Here is a 16,437-nt window from a genome sequence, read left to right as displayed (position 1 = left end):
ACGCATAAAAACACCATTTTTATACAGAAAAATGGGTCGAACAATACAAAAGATAATTAAATTTGTCGGTTTTCAGAATCTGCCGCCCAGCGTTCAGCAGTCCGACCAGCGTCAAGCGTAAGCCCTGCAGGCAGCTTCTATGCATAAGCCCTTTAACTCAGCGCGTGAATGGCACGCAGCTACGTCAGGACACGCCACCGACCTTCCGGATATTTCGTGCAACAGAACCACTCAGTAATTGACACGTGTATCCCGAGAATTTTAGACATTCCGTGCCTATAAATAGACCCCTTGGGTCACCACATTTGACATCTGAACTTCAGTCAGAGAGAAGTACACTTTCTCTCTCACACAGTTCTTTCTCATTCTAAACGTACATTAGCCGCTTAACAACAATACGCTATACAGATCAATTTCAGATTGATCCACAGATTGATTGAGGCCACTGATGTTATGCGAGGTGTATACGAAATAGTTATATTTTTATTGCGAAATACTATTAAATATGCTACAATTTTACACAAGTTATTTATTAATTTATAGAATGGGATATACCTAAACCTTGCTACAACACTTATAGGCAGTGTACCTAATCGTAGAGTAGTGTAGTTTTTAGTAAGTCCGGTTCGTTCCACAGGGATACAACTAAATTTAACGCTATATTTATTTTAAACTATATTTGTATAAATATATATATAAGTAATATTATTATTGTTATAAAAGGGGGTTTTTACCATTTAGTGACCGGTTTGTCAATTTTATGTCTTAAGTCACAATTAAAACCTAATGTAAAATATTAAAAATAAATATAACTTAATTTAAAGCTTAAAGTAAATGACGATAATAAAATTGCGATAATTAAAAGTGCGATAAATAAAATGACGATAAATAAAATTGCGATAATTAAAAAGTACGATAATTAAAAGTGCGATAAAATATAAAATAAAGGAATTATGCTTATTTAAACTTCCATAATCATGATGTTCGACGTGTTGATTTTAATTTATTACCATGGGTTAATTGTCTTTTATCCTGGATTATTCGATATGTCCATCTGGTTTTTGTCTATAACAGTCCATCAGTCATAAATATAAAGTGCGAGTGTCCTCGTCAAATTATTCTTATACCCGAAGTCAAATATTCCAACTAATTGGGGACTTAAACTATAATAAGGTTTTAATACATTGTTAATGATTACACCAGGTTATCGACTGTATGCAATCCAAGGTTTTAATACTTTATTATCAATTACACCAAGTGTCCTTGTATTCCACCCCTATTTTAATGAGTCCATTGACTATTAATCCATCCCAGTGTCCGGTTAAATGAACGATTATTAGTATTTATAAATATCCTGCTCATCGTGTCCAATCGAGTGTATATGGTTATTTATAGATACGTCAAATTGTAAATCTCTATATTAAATTAACGAACTATCATTCAGTTAAACAAATATAAAGCCCATTAATAGTCCATAGTCCAATTTCCACAAGTGTCGGTCTTTTGTCCAAACCCCAATTATGGTACAAAGCCCAATTACTCCGTCTTTAATATTTAGCCCAACATCACGATTACTTCGATTTAAATAAGCATAATAATAACTTATCTACGAGACATTAATTTAAAAAGGTTGAACATAACTTACAATGAGTATTAATCGCGTAGTGTCACAACGACAGAATTTCGACTTACAAACTTAAAAAATTCGCCACTATAACCTTATTATTATTAAACTTAAATTAAAATTAAAATTATAAAAAATAAATATAAATATATCGTAGAGTGAGAGAGATTGAATATTGTTGTGTAAAATTCGTCCGAAAAATGCTTCAATTTATAGACGTGGCAAGTGGCTGGGTGCCATGCGACCGCATGGATTTTCTTCCTCCAGGCCATGCGATCGCATGGCCGTCATTTCCTGGTCACATTGAATTTTAAACGTGGGCTGCTCGTATTTATTTAATATATAATTATATATATATATATATATATAATTTTATATAATTATATATATATTATATTATATTCTTGTACTCCGTTGACTTGTAATTTTAGGCCCGTTGAGTCGCGCGTTGATAGTTGGTTCATGTCCCGGTTCCGGATTTTCGAACGTCCTTACGTACTATTTAATATCTTGTACTTTGCGTTCCGCGGCTCGTACTCTTGTAACTTTTAGACGTTTCTCATCAATAATTTGAACCTCTTGGATTGTACTTTGTACTTTTTAGCGTTTTGGTCATTTGCGTCTTTAATTCGTCGAATCTGTCTTTTGTCTTCACCTTTTAATTTTTAAACGAATATCACTTGTAAATAGAACAATTGCAACTAAAAGCTTGTCTTTCTTGAGGGATAATGCTATGAAATATATATTCGTTTTTAGCATTATCAGCCACCCCACGGATTACTCATCCGTGTTCCGGGTCTGCAGAGATTATTTCTCGAGGGCAAATATCAATCAACATTATACGCCACACGCTGAGCAGCTATTGGTTTGTACTGGTACCTTACAGCCGCTATACGGAAAATCGTACCAACAAATGGCGCCATCCGTTCTAAAGGATCACTCGACTCTCAAGAGCACCAGAAGGCGTACTAGTAAGACGAACCCGATTGAAGCAAACATGATACACTCATGGCAAGCCGGACAACGGAGAAAAGCAGAAGCATTAGAAGATTGGAAACAAGAATTGATTGCTTTTCCTTCCATGTTTAATACCAATCCATCTGATGCTCCAGTAGTGATTGAAGCTCAAATAGAAAATTGTGTTGTTGGAGGAATATATACTGATATTGGAGCAGGAGCAGATATCATGTATGAGCATTGTTTTGTGCAACTACCGGAAAGAGTTAAGGAAAAGTTAAAGGACACATTTGTTCCCTTAGCAAGTTTTGCTAACGATCCGTCATGGTCAGAGGGAAGCATAGTCTTAGAAATAGTATTGGGAAAAACACCATTTAAAAGAACTGCTCATATCTAGTTTTTGGTTGTGAAGGAAAATTCACAGTATAATGTCATTTTAGGATGATCAGCTATGATGACATTTGGAGCTGTGACATCAACGGTACACGGAATGATGAAATTTCCCACACCGGCTGGCATCGCCATGCTATACGCTGAACGGAGAAGAACAATAGAATGTGTGCAAATAAACAGAACAGCTGTCAATCCAATCATTCATGAAGATGGGTCAGTATCACCAAATCCAGAGTTTCCAGATCAGAAAATCATAATTGGAAGCACAATAGCAAAAGCAACAAGAGAAAAGCTTTATAAAATTTTAGCAACCAATTTAGACGTTTCCGCGTGGCAAGATTCTGATATGACTGGCGTACCACGTCATATAGCTGAACATAAGCTTGGTGTGAATCCAAATATCCCACCAGTATGTCAAAAGAAAAGAGCTATGGCTCCCGATCGAACAAAATTTCTCAGAGATGAAGTTAAAAAGCTAGTGGAGGCTGGTATATTAAGGGAAGTAAAAAACCAGACATACCAAAATCTCAGCTTGTTTCAGGGTTTATATTTTGTCTTGATCAGCGACATTTTACACGATTGGTTCACGCGTTGCGATATGATGTGCCAAAAATATTGCATCAGGCATTAGTTATTGCTCAGAAGCATTTGAGAGCAGGAAAAATGGGATATTCAAGAATGGATAATAATCAAAGAAACTTCACGCAACAAGGCAGAGAGCGGAACATGAATGACAATTATCAGAGACAACGTGGGTATGAAAACAATAATCAGAAGCAACAACACGGTTAGAAAGGAAATAATCATCCAAATGACAATTATCACCAGCGAAAACCATTAGACAGACACCCACTCATCATGGCTTTAACCAAAACTCCAAAAGAGATCTTGTTCACAGAGCCAGTTAAGGAAACTTTTCACCCTCCACCGCCAATGGAAGAGCGTCAAGGACCATAGAGTGACAAGTGGTGTGATTTCCATGAAGCATATGGGCATGAAACTGATAACTGTAAGTCATTGATGAGGGAAATCATCGCAAAGATTAAAGCTGGGGAGTTAAACCATCTTTTACCAGGAAAAAAGTACACGAGAAATGATCCAAACAAATGTTTTGCTTGGCAAGTAAAAGTGCGTCACGGTGGATGGCATGATTGGAACAGAAGGGAGGAAAGAAATGATGAAAGGGATCCAACCCCTAAAATGCACATTAAGGTAATATGGAATCAGGTAGAGGAAAATGAAACAGACGGAGATCGCAGGACAGAGAACTAGATGTATGCCCCAATCATATTTCACACCATTCCAAATTGGTGTCTGTCAGAGGAACTTGTGGTCATCTCAGCTGTAATTCCAAACAGAAACATCACTCGAATCTATACTGATACAGGTAGTGAAGCAGATATTTTATATTTGCATTGTTTCAACGACTATCCGTTCATCATAAAGGATAGGCTTCGCTACACAAACTTAAAAATTGCTGGCATCACGGGAGAATCAATGAAGGCAGTTGGTAAAGTGAAGCTGGATGTAACATTGGGAACACACCCTTTAGTCCGAATAGAAATTGTGGACTTTACAGTTCTTGATGGCAGATCAAGATTTAATGCATTGTTTGGTAGGCGAACTCTTCGCAAATTTGGAGCAATTACTTCTACACCGCATGCAGAATTGCGGTTCCCAACACCAAATGGTGTGGCAGTAGTACACTCTGAGTACGTTGGACCAGCAAGGGAGAAGTCAGTTGTTTTTGAAGCTCATGATAACTTTGTTAGGGGAGGACCGTCAAAACAGTTATTTAGCAGAAATGATGTGAATGGGTATTTCAAACCATCCAAGAAGTGGGAACTTTAAAACGCAAGACGCAACACACTGCACGGAGAACAGCATGTTAGTATTAACCGTGCAGATCAGTCTGTTTATCATGTTTTAATTTTCATCAGTTCATACAAAGCACAATACACTTTTTGTAGTTTTCTAATTGGGATTGATCATCCCACATGAAGATGTTGCACAAAATGTTGTATGTGCGACAATAGAATATCAATAAAATTTTAATTTTTCTCACGCAAAGAGTTACGCGTTACGAATGTAAAGCATAGCTGATAGTGCTCCAAATGAACATATATTTAGTATCAATATCCTTCCAATATGTAAAGTTTTTAGTTGCAATTTTTCTATTTCCAAGTAATATTCGTTTAAATAAATAAGTGCGAAGACTGAAGATGCAAATGAAGATTTGAAGATGCAAATGACCAAAAAGCTCAAATGTAAAAGATACAATCTAAGTGGTTTAATTTATTGATAAGAAACGTCTAAAAATGACAAGTGTACAAGTCGCAGAACACAAAGTACAAGATATCTACGCGTACGAAAGGACGTTCGAAAATCCGAAACTGAGACATGAACCAACTATCAACGTACAACTCAACGGAGCTAAAATTACAAGTCGACTATGCACAAGAATATAATATAATATATATATAATTATACAAAATTATATATATTATATTATATATTATTTTAAAACGAGCAGTCCACGTTTAAATCAAGAGAGGGTGTTGGCCAGCCTGTCCATGCGATCGCATGGAAATAACAAAGGGAACCCATGCGATCGCATGGGTCTCAAAATCAGAAAACATTTATAAAAGGCACCAGTTTTCGGACGAGAGAACATACACCTACACTTTTCTTTCTTTCTTTCTTTCTGTAATTCATATTTATATTTATAATTATAATTTTAATTTAAGTTAATAATAATAAGGTTATTGTAAGAAATGTTTTACGGGTTTTAAAGTTGAAACTCTGTCTGGGTAACGCTACGCGATAAATAATCACTATAAGCTATGTTCTTCCTTTTTAATTTAATGTCTCGTAGCTAAGTTATTATTATGCTTATTTAAGTCGAAGTAATCATGATGTTGGACTAAATATTAAAATGATGTTATTGGATTTTGTACCATAATTAGGGTTTGGACAAAAGACCGACACTTGTGGACATTGACTATGGACTATTAATAGATGGGGGTATTGTCTAATCAAATGACAACTCATTGGAATCTGTCGAACCTATCTTCAAATTAGTTAATCTAATAATTATTAAATGATTATGGATGTCCTATTTAGTGATATTTATACGACATCTTTTACAATCATTTAATTAATTATTCGGGTTGGGTAATTGATTATTCATTCTGATCAAGTGGGTAAATTAATATTCTTATCTCATTAAAACAGAGGTGGATTACATACAAGGGTAATTGGTGTAATTGTTAACAAAGTATTAAAACCTTGGATTACACGCAGTCGATAAGAAGGTGTAAGTATTAACAAAGTATTAAAACCTTGTTACAGTTTGAATCCCTAATTAGTTAGAATATTTGATTTCGAAAATAAGGTTAATTTGACGAGCATTTTATAATTATGACCGATGGACTATTATGGGAAAATCCCAGATAGGTATCAAATAAACCATGACAAAGGACAATTAACCCAGAGTAATATATTAAAATCAAAACATCAAACATCATGGTTATGGAAGTTTAAATAAGCATAATTGTGTTATTTTATATCTCATCGTACTTTTATTTACTGTCATTTTATTTATTGTCATTTTATTTCTTATCGCAATTTTAATTATCGCAACTTTAAATATTGTTATTTATTTTACGCATTCTAATTATCGTCATTTATCTTTGCGCTTTATTTAAAATTGACAAACCGGTCATTAAACGGTAAAAAAACCCCCTTTTTATATATTACTATATATAAATATATAATTATATATATTTTGTATAAATATAGTTGTTAAAAATATGTTACGTAATCACTAGCTTCCTGTGGAACGAACCGGACTTACTAAATACTACACTACTCTACGATTAGGTACACTCCTATAGTGTTGTAGTAAGGTTTAGGTATATCCCATCCGTAAATTAATAAAACTTGTATCATATTTCGTAGTATTTCGTAGTAAACAGTATTAGTATCACGTACGCCTCCACTCGCACATCAAGTTTTTGGCGCCGCTGCCGGGGACCCGGCGAAACGCTATATTTTTACGCTATATTTCTTATCTCTAATTTTATAAAAATATTTTGTATTAAAAAAAATATAAAATATATATATATATATATATATATATATATATATATATATATATATATATATATATATACATATAAGTGTTTAAAAATCTATATATTTGTTATTTTTAAGAATTTTGTTTATAAAAAAAATATTTTTATTTTTAAAATTTTAAATATAAGTTTTTTTATTTTATATAAATATTTTATATAAATTAAAATCAGAAAATAAAAATCTAAATAAAAAGAATAAAAACGCATTGGGTCGAGCCTGTTCGAAGCCCAATCAGCTTCTGGTATCTTATTCCATGCGATCACATGGCCCAGATGACTAAAAATCATTCGATCGCATTAGCAGGCCTGACTGATAATTCCTGGGACGCCATTAATACGGTGGGGTTTTAATATTTTAATTTTTTATTATTATTAGGGTTTATTTATTTAGTTAGTTTATTTTCTAGTTTTAATTTATAATTAGTAATATTAAGTGTTATTATTATTATTAAATATATAAATTAATATTTTTATAAACTAATAATACAAAAATAATATTTTTATATAAATTTTATTTTTATCATTTTAGTTTATATCTTTTTATATTTTTTATCTTTTTATTATTTAGTTCGTTGTTTTTAATCGTATCGTTCGTAATTAGTTTTAAGTTAGTCTTTGTCGTAGTTATTTTTATTTCTAGATTTTTAGATTTTGCCGTAAAATCCCTTAAGTGCTTTTTCTTTAGAATTAAGATTTTGGTGCTTTAGAATTTTGCGACGCCGTTTATATATTTTAGTGCCTAAATTAAGTTTATTTTCGTTTTCGAAATAGAATTCCTTTTAGGCCTTAATGCCTTTAGGCGCAACTTTTTAGATTTAGTTTTTAGATTTTTAAGTTTCGACGTTTTTCTTTCTTATTTTTATTTTTTCGACTCTTATTTTTCGACGCTCTTTTTCTTTTTTTATTTCTACGCTCTATTTTTTAGGACATAGATTTTTATCTTCTTTAAATTTCGACGAAAAATTATTTTAAGCGATTAAATTGATAGACATCCAAATTTTCTGGTTCGTAGTAATAGTTGGATTTGTTAGTGGGGAGTTGTGGGCTTCTGATTTAAAGGGTCCTGGCTACCTGCTGCATCTATTAGCTATTCGAAACGTGGGCAAAATCATAAAAATCTATTAATTTGATTACTTATATAATTTTTATATTTATAACTAATAGGATATTCAGTGAATGCACCGAGCAAAACGTTCACCACCTTTCATACGTTCACCACCTGTAACTCGATCAAGACATCTAGCCAATATTATCGTCGTTGATTTTTCTTTAGAATCATCATCTAGTCAAACAAGTACACCAACTAAAAATTCCGATAATCCATTTTTTGAACCCGACTTCTGTAGTGACCCGAACTTTTCCATGTTTATATATATTAAATGAAATTGATATTTACATGATTAAGTGTTTCCAATATGTTAAGCAATCAAACTTGTTAAGACTTGATTAATTGAAATAGGTTTTATAAAGACAATTGACCACCCAAGTTGACCGGCGATTCACGAACGTTAAAACTTGTAAAAACTATATGATGACATACATATGGATATATATATATATATATATATATATATATATATATATATATATATATATAGTTATCATGATATTATGATATATATATTTTATATATATATATATATATATATATATAGTTATCATGATATTATGATATATATATATATATATATATATATATATATATATATATATATATATATATATAGTTATCATGATATTATGATAAGTATGTACCTCATTAAGTATTTTAACAATGAGTTATATATATAAAAATGAGACTATTGAATTAAGAAACTTGAAAACGGTATATATAACGATTATCGTTATAACAACGTCTTACTAATTACATATGAATCATTTTAAGATATTGATACACTATATATAAACATGTTAAATGATAAGTAAACATATCATTAAGTATAATAACAGTGAACTACATATGTAAAAACAAGACTACTAACTTAAGGATTTCGAAACGAGACATATATGTAACGATTATCGTTGTAACGACATTTAACTGTATATATATCATATTAAGATATATTAATACATCATTATATCATGATAATGTAATAATTTAACATTTCATTAGATATAATAAACAATGTGTTAACAACATTTAACAAGATCGTTAACTTAAAGGTTTCAAAACAACATTTACATGTAACGACTAACGAAACTTAACGACTCAGTTAAAATGTATATACATGTAGTGTTTTAATATGTATTCATACACTTTTTAAAGACTTCAAGACACGTATCCAAGTACTTCTACTTAACAAAAATGCTTACGATTACATCCTCATTCATTTTCATCAACAATTCTACTCGTATACACTCGTATTTGTACTTGTACAATACACAGCTTCTAAATGTATTTACTATTGGTATATACACTCCAATGGTCAGCTCTTAGTAGCCCATGTGAGTCACCTAACCATGTGGGAACCACAATTTAACATCTAGCATGACTTATGAGCAAAAAAACAAAAACAAGAACTCCTTTTAACCCCAATCACCTTCACCACTCGCCACCTACTCCATTTCACTTTCAATTTTCTTCTCAATTCTCTCTCAAGACACACACACTCTTCCATGAACGTCTAAGTTACTATTTTTCCAGAAAAAATCATCAAATACAAGCTTTGATTATTACCTATAATCATCATAAAAACAATTACTCAAGAACACATCAAGAACACTTCCAAGTTTACAAGTTTACTTCCAAGTTTCCTAATCCATTCCAAGCAATCATCTAAGATCAAGAAACCTTTGTTATTTACAGTAGGTTATCTTTCTAAATCAAGGTAATATTCATATTCAAGCTTTTATTCAATTTCTATAACTATAACTATCTTAATTCGAGTAATAATCTTACTTGAACTTGTTTTTGTGTCATGATTCTATTTCAAGAACTTCCAAGCCATCAAAGATCCTTTGAAGCACAAGTTATTTTTTCATCATTTCCAGTAGGTTTACCTACTAAACTTGAGGTAGTAATAATGTTCATAACATCATTCGATTTATATATGTATAACTATCTTATTCGAAGATTGAACATGTAATCACTAGAACATAGTTTAGTTAATTCTAAACTTGTTCGCAAACAAAAGTTAATCCTTCTAACTTGACTTTTAAAATCAACTAAACACATGTTCTATATCTATATGATATGCTAACTTAATGATTTAAAGCCTGAAAACACGAAAAACACCGTAAAACCTGATATACGCCGTCGTAGTAACACCGAGGGCTGTTTTGGGTTAGTTAATTAAAAATTATGATAAACTTTGATTTAAAAGTTGTTCTTCTGGGAAAATAATTTTTCTTATGAACATGAAACTATATCCAAAAATCATGGTTAAACTCAAAGTGAAAGTATGTTTTCCAAAATGGTCATCTAGACGTCGTTCTTTAGACTGAAATGACTACCTTTACAAAAACAACTTGTAATCTGTATTTTTGACTACAAACTTATACTTTTTCTATTTAGATTCATAAACTTAAGTTCAATATGAAACCATAGCAACTTGAATCACTCAAAACGGATTTAAAACGAAGAAGTTATGGGTAAAACAAGATTGGATAATTTTTCTTGTTGTAGCTACGTGAAAATTGGTAACAAATCTATATTAATCATATCCTAGCTAACTCATATTGTATTATACATGTATTCTAATATATTATTAATCTTGGGATACCATAGACACGAATACAATGTTTTGACATATCATATCGACCCATCTATATATATATATATATATATATATATATATATATATATATATATATATATATATATATATATATATATATATATATATATATATATATATATATATATATATATATATATATATATATATTTCGGAACAACCATAGACATTCTATATGCAGTAATGTTGGAGTTAGCTATACAGGGTTGAGGTTGATTCTAAAATATTATATATACTTTGAGTTGTGATCTAACCTGAGGCTTGTATACACGAGGTCATGGATTGATTCGAGATAATATATATTGCTTTATTTTTCTGTACATCTAACTGTGGACAACTAGTTGTAGGTTACTAACGAGGACAGCTGACTTAATAAACTTAAAACAGCAAAACGTATTAAAAATGTTGTAAATATATTTTGAACATACTTTGATATATATGTACATATTTGTTATAGGTTCGTGAATCGACCAGTGGCCAAGTCTTACTTCCCGACGAACTAAAAATCTGTGAAAGTGAGTTATAGTCCCACTTTTAAAATCTAATATTTTGGGATGAGAATACATGCAGTTTTATAAATGTTTTACAAAATAGACATAAGTAAATGAAACTACATTCTATGGCTGGATTATTAAACCGAATATGCCCCTTTTTAGTCTGGTAATCTAAGAATTAGGGAACAGACACCCTAATTGACGCGAATTCTAAAGATAGATCTATTGGGCCCAACGAGCCCCATCCAAAGTACCGGATGCTTTAGTACTTTGAATTCATCATGTCCGAAGGGAGTCCCGGAATGATAGGGGATATTCTATATGCATCTTGTTAAGGTCGGTTACCAGGTGTTCACCATATAAATGTTTTTATCTCTATGTATGGGATGTATATTGAAATATGAAATCTTGTGGTCTATTATTACGATTTCATAAATATATAGGTTAAACCTATAACTCACCAACATTTTTGTTGACGTTTAAAGCATGTTTATTCTCGGGTGATTATTAAGAGCTTCCGCTGTTGCATGCTAATATATGGACAAGACTTGGTGTCAGCATGCTTGTATAATATTGTTTAAAACTGCATTCGAGATTTACTTTGTTGTAACATATTAATATTGTAAACCAATAGGTATTGGTAGTGTGTAAGTGTGATAATTTTAGATTATCATTTCTGATAATCTATGGGGTCTCCTTTTAATCTTGTCGATAAAATAAAGGTTATGGTTTGTTTTAAAAACGAATGCAGTCTTTTAAAAATGTCTCATATAGAGGTCAAAACCTCGCAACGAAATCAATTAATATGGAACGTTTATAATCAATATGAACGGGACATTTTAGTTGGGATCAGAGCGTTGGTCTTAGAGAACCAGAATTTTTGCATTAGTGTGTTTTACCGAGTTTGTTAGGATGCATTAGTGAGTCTGGACTTCGACAGTGTTTTTCTTAAAAAACGATTGCTTAACATTTTTTGTTCGAAACTATATATTATTAACATGTAAATATTATGTGATATATTAATCTCTTAACGTGTTTGATATTGTGTGATAGATGTCTACCTCTAATACAAATCCCATCGACTCACCTAATAATAATGAAGAGTCGAATATACTTTGGGAAGATTCACAAATTCTCGAAGAGGAACCGGAAGAGGAGGAACGGGAAGAGGAGGAACCGGAAGAAGAGGAACCAGAAGAGGAGGAACCGGAAGAAGAAGAGGTTTCGGAGGAAGAAATATTGATACCTACAGTAAATCGATTAAATAAAAGAAAATCCTCAACCATCGGACCAAAGTTAAAAATGGTCAATGGTGTTTTCGCCAAGGAAGCAAAATATTGGGAAGATTACCAATTTTTCGATGAATCGGATCCCGATGAGGATTCCGATGATGTTATAGAAATTACCTCGACCCAATTTAATAAAGCAAAAGAAAATAATAAGGGAAAAGGTATAAAAATAGAGAAACCTGATTCCAACCCCGATGAACTTTATATGTATCGGCAACGTCCGTATTTCCTAAAATATAACAATAACCCGGGAACCTCTAAACCACCAGGTTTTTCTAAACCATTGTGGAAAATGACGGTTCGTATTAGAGGAACACCATATATCCCTAGAAAATTAGGAAAACGAACCAAGTCCGAAGAAGATGAAACCAGTGATTCGGATTAGAGGGTTGTAATCATGTTGTGTATTATATGTATTGTAGTGTGCTTGTACTTTTATGTTCTATGTAAAAATTGCTTGTATTGTTTGTTAATTATCTTTTACGAATCTAATCCTTGTCTATTTTACAGTATAAAAACAAAATGGACGTTAAGGGTAGACAACCGAATATTTTAGAAGACCTACCAGAGGATATGATTGAGGAAATCTTGTCTAGAGTCGGTCAGAATTCATCAGCACATTTAATTATGGCGAAATTAACTTGTCAAACATCTGAAAGACTTTCCAGAAATGCCTTAGTTTATGAAAGGCTTTCCTTTGATAGGTGGGGTATATCACATTGGGGAGACCGTAGGTTACGCCGTGTTTTCTTTAAAGCGTTAAATGCAGGGAACCCAAATGCAATTTTACGCTACGGGTTAAGAACCTATTTTGACTCAACATATCCCAACATAGGATTTCGTGAGTTAGAAAGAGCTTCTATCATGCAAGATAAAGAAGCATGTTATACTTACGGGTTAGTGATGTTCGCTTCTTACCAAAGTGAGAAAAAGAATATCGGATTACAACTTTTAAATAAAACCTTCCCACAAGTGACGGATTTAGTAGTTGGGGTGAGAAACAAGGTTTTTAGATTATTAAGGGGCTGTTGGACATTACGAAACCCTCGTCCTTTTGACGACATTACAACATACTGCCTAGACAATAGTCATAACGGTTACTTTCCACAAGACCAAGGATGGGAAGTCGTCTTAGTAAAACCAGAATGCATGACTTGTTTCTGGACTTATGAATTACGTGTCTTTATTTCTTTTGCTGAACAACTTGCGCATTAACTAGAATTGTCTTTATAGCTGCCGAGTAGCAAAGTTATTATGTGCTACATTTCATCCTATATGTATAATAGCGGTATTGTAAGTTTGTAAAATATTGTATAAAATTTGAACGCAAAATTTTATTATAATCAGTTTTTTCATATAGAATTGTAGTAGTTGAATTGTATATTAGCTACTAATTATGAACTTAACGGGTAGGTACTACCCGAATTAAAACTATAAAAACGCTAATATGAAGAAAAAGCTTTTATAAATGAGTTCATACTATGCTACGAAATACTATTGACTACTCTTTAAATTCTATATGATTAACTTAATTCTTTTGGGCTATTTTTGAAGGAAATGGCACCGACGACTCGTCAGAATTTGAACATGAGTGAGGAAGACTTCCGTGTTTTCCTTGCAGCAAACATAGCTGCAGTACAGGCTGCGATGCAAAATAACAATAACTCTGGATCTAGCAGTGGAACTAATTCTACAAGAAATCGTGTAGGATGCTCCTACATAGAATTCACTGCCTGCAAAACTTTGGAATTTGATGGAACCGAAGGACCAATTGGATTGAAACGGTGGACCGAGAAGGTCGAATCGGTGTTTGCCATAAGTAAGTGTACTGAAGAGGACAAAGTTAAGTACGCTACGCATACCTTCACAGGTACAGCTTTAACGTGGTGGAACACCTATCTTGAACATGTAGGACAAAATGCTGCTTACGCACTACCGTGGTCGGCATTCAAGCAATTGATGAACGAGCAGTACCGTCCTAGAAACGAAGTCAATAAGCTCAAGGTAGAACTTAGAGAGTTACGAACACAAGGATTCGACGTTACCACATGTGAACGACGATTCACAGAGTTGTGCCTATTGTGTCCGGGAGCGTTCGAAGATGAAGAAGAGAAGATCGACGCGTTTGTAAAAGGGTTACCAGTAAGGATTCAAGAAGATGTGAGTTCACACGAGCCCGCTTCCATACAGAAGGCACGTCGAATGGCTCATAAACTCATAAATCAGATTGAGGAGAGAATTAAAGAACAGGCGGCCGAAGAAGCCAACACGAAACAACTCAAGAGGAAGTGGGAGGAAAACGGTGACAAGAGTCACCAGTACAACAACAATAACAATTACAACCACAACCGCAACAACAATCGCAACAATAACCGCAATCCTAACAATAACTACATAAAACGTCCCAACAACAACAACAACTACAACAACCGTTTCAACAACAATAACAATCCCAACAACAACCTCAATAACAACAAACAACAGAAACAACCATGCTTCAGGTGTGCAGAGTACCATCCGAATGCGTTTTGTACAACAGTTTGCACCAAGTGTAAGAGAAGTGGTCATGGCGCAGCAAAATGTGAGGTTTACGGACCAAAGAACAACAAAAATAAAGAAACAAATAAGGTCGGAACAAGTAATGCCGGCGTAGTTTGTTATAAATGTGGAAAACCGGGCCACATTATTAGAAATTTCCCAAACCAAGGGAATACTAATAGGCAAGGCCGCGGAAAAGTTTTCAATATTAATGCGGCAGAAGCGCAGGAAGACCTGGAGCTTGTTACGGGTACGTTTCTTTTTGACAATACATCTGCTTATGTTTTATTTGATTCGGGTGCGGATAGAAGCTATATGAGTAGAGATTTTTGTGCTAAATTAAGTTGTCCACTGACGCCTTTGGATAATAAATTTTTACTCGAATTAGCAAATGGTAAATTAATTACAACAGAAAATATATGTCGGAATCGAGAAATTAAGCTGGTTAGTGAAACATTTAAGATTGATTTGATACCAGTAGAGTTAGGAAGTTTTGATGTGATAATTGGTATGGACTGGTTGAAAAAGGTGAGAGCAGAGATCGTATGTTACAAAAATGCAATTCGCATTGTACGGGAAAAAGGAAAACCCTTAATGGTGTACGGAGAAAAGAATAACGCGAAATTAAATCATATTGGTAGTATGAAGGCGTAAAAACTAATAAGAAAAGTTTTTTATGTCATTCTAGCACACATCGAGGAAGTTAAACCTGAAGAAAAGAACATCAGTGATATTTCCGTCGCAAAAGAATTTCCTGATGTATTTCCGAAAGAATTACCGGGATAACTCCCACATCGATCGGTTGAATTTCAAATAGACCTTGTACCAGGAGCTGCACCAATAGCTCGTACTCCATAGAGACTCGCACCCAGCGAAATAAAAGAATTACAAAGTCAGTTACAAGAACTTTTAGAGCGTGGTTTCATTCGACCAAGCACATCACCATGGGGATCTCCTATTTTGTTTGTCAAGAAGAAGGATGGTACATTTAGGTTGTGTATCGACTACTGAGAGTTGAACAAACTTACCATCAAGAACCGCTACCCACTACCGAGAATCGACGACTTATTTGATCAACTACAAGGCCCGTCGGTTTATTCGAAGATTGATTTACGTTCTGGGTATCATCAAATGCGGGTGAAGGAGGATGATATTCCAAAGACTGCTTTTAGGACGCGTTACGGTCATTACGAGTTTATGGTTATGCCGTTTGGTTTGACTAACGCACCAGCTGTGTTCATGGACCTCATGAACCGAGTGTGTGGACCA

This window comes from Rutidosis leptorrhynchoides, chromosome 2, assembly GCF_046630445.1.
Source record: "Rutidosis leptorrhynchoides isolate AG116_Rl617_1_P2 chromosome 2, CSIRO_AGI_Rlap_v1, whole genome shotgun sequence".
Classification (NCBI taxonomy): domain Eukaryota; kingdom Viridiplantae; phylum Streptophyta; class Magnoliopsida; order Asterales; family Asteraceae; genus Rutidosis; species Rutidosis leptorrhynchoides.
Note: the sequence above shows the minus strand (reverse complement) of the source record.